We start from the raw sequence: 2,299 nt of genomic DNA, 5'->3' as shown, positions 1-2,299 counted from the left end.
TATTAGCGATAAACACAATACACAGTATACAACAATATGACATAGAAGAGGATTACAATACTTAATATAAATCAGCAATGATCACCTAGTACTTAGGTTTCCTCTATCTGGAACAATTCCCAAACGTCACCTTGCTTTCAACGGATGCACAAAAGTGATCAGATCCTTTTATCGATTCAAGTTCTTCCTATCCTTGCGGCACTGTTGGATCCCAGCAGTCCAGAGGAAGCCATAACCTCCAGCATGTCCTGCTAAGGAAGAGAACAATCTGTCCTTGGCCCTCGCGTTTTTAGCACATGTAGATTCCCATGGTCCTAGAGGAGTGGGGTACCTGTGAATTCACTCCTCCCTGGTACCGGGATTGGGAGTATCATCAGCCCCGCCCTTCGTGTAGTCTGTACACCCCGCTGCTTTGGTTCCCTACAGTATGCGGCTGTGTACGATTGAACAATAGGGATAACACCAGACAATAGTGTAAGCGCCACTTAGCGTCTCCGTTGCCTAGCAATGGAGAAGCTATGTTCGGGTGCATGTGAAGGCGGAAGTGACGTCCCGTTGCTAGGCAACGGGACAAGCGGCAGAGAAGGCGTCCGTCCCGGCACCAGGTAAGTGAGGGACGGTGCTCCACCGAAAAGGTGCAGACCTCAAGGATTGTTTCTTGATAAATTTAACCAGGAGACGAGGGGCATGAAGATCCTCCTTAAATACCCTCGACCGTTCCTCGGGTCCAAAGCCCTTCCAATAGACCAGGTACTGTGGGCGCTCACGGAAGTTATCCAAAATATGGCTGATCTCATATTCGTCACCGGTGGCAGTTAATAGAGGCTGAGGTGAAGAGGTCTTGCGGGAGAATCTGTTGAGAACCAATGGTTTTAGTAGGGAAACATGGAAGGAGTTGTGGATTTTCAGAGAGGGGGAGATGTAATTTGTAGGTTACTGGGTTAATGACATGTGTCACCGGAAATGGCCCAATGAATCGTGGAGCAAGTTTCATCATGTACCCGAACATCCTGTCTAGAAGGCGGAAGTGACAACGGGATGAGCGGCAGAGAAGGCGTCCGTCCGTCCCGGCACAAGGTAAGAGTGCGGGACGACGCCTGACACCTATATACAGTCAAGAGTGACTACACCAGCAATTTTTGACCAGTGCTTGCACTTATGCAAATCACGGATGTCCTGATTTGCTTCCCCTATGGAGGTTGGTCTACCAGTCATTGAACTCATTTTACCTCCATTTGACTTTTCTCACTAACACTGCAGCTGTACATGACTCCATCACCAGTATCAGCGAGGACAGAGAACTACTGAATGTCCAATACCACTGGAATGTGCAGGAAGAAGGAGATGCTGCTTCACAGACAGGCACATCTGGAGGCAGCACCTGAACGTGGCTACACTCTGAAGGCACTCAACTAGGACCAGAAAACTCTGGGAAGTCCCTCTGTGAACAGCCGCTACATCTCAGTAACACAGCGAGTTAGAACGCCAGGAGACATGTCATAGAGGGACTCCACTCCTCCGTGCACGCTTGGTATATCTAGCGGTGAGTGACTTCTATTTACTATTACCCAAACGGATTGCATTTTGATGAACAATTTGACCAGTGACTATCTCTCTGTTCTTACACCTTTCTGGATCTTGGAAGCTATATTTAACATTAGTGTTTAACAACTAGACATTCCTACTTCCATGCCAGCATATGGTTGGACACATTGTGTAGTGTTTTCTTTTGGACTTATTGTCCTTCAGCTTACCCGGTTGTTCTTATTTATTGATATTGTTTGTTCTGTACCTACATCAATTCTTTTGTGGTCCGGACCATTCTACTGTATTGATTTTTATCTATACTATTTAGCTTTATTAAATTTTGATACCTTGTACTTTATACTTTTACATTCACATTGCGCCACGAAAAGCAGAGTTCTCATTATTTCCATTTTAGAGGAAAGAGGGACCCTCCTCTCTCACACATAGTTTCACAGCAGGCCGCACTACATATGTAAGGGAAGTACTGTTTTCATTCTTTTATATTGCATTTATCATTGAAGTTTCTTCACTGCCCAAACAATGGCTAAACATTCATTTTCAATTGTGGCATACCCCACCTCCCAGTTTAGCAGTTTTCTGCTCCAATAGGCCACAGGGTGCTCCTGCTCACCTGGCCCCACCTGGCCAAGTACTGCTCCCAGTCCATACTGTGACGCGTCAGTTTGCACAATAACGTCCTTGTCATAATTGGGCACCATCAGTACTGGAGCGTGAACCAGGGCTTCCTTTAATGATTGAAATGCCAGCTCAC

The sequence above is a fragment of the Mixophyes fleayi genome, chromosome 5 (assembly GCF_038048845.1).
Source record: "Mixophyes fleayi isolate aMixFle1 chromosome 5, aMixFle1.hap1, whole genome shotgun sequence".
NCBI lineage: Eukaryota > Metazoa > Chordata > Amphibia > Anura > Limnodynastidae > Mixophyes > Mixophyes fleayi.
This window is presented reverse-complemented; position numbering follows the sequence as displayed.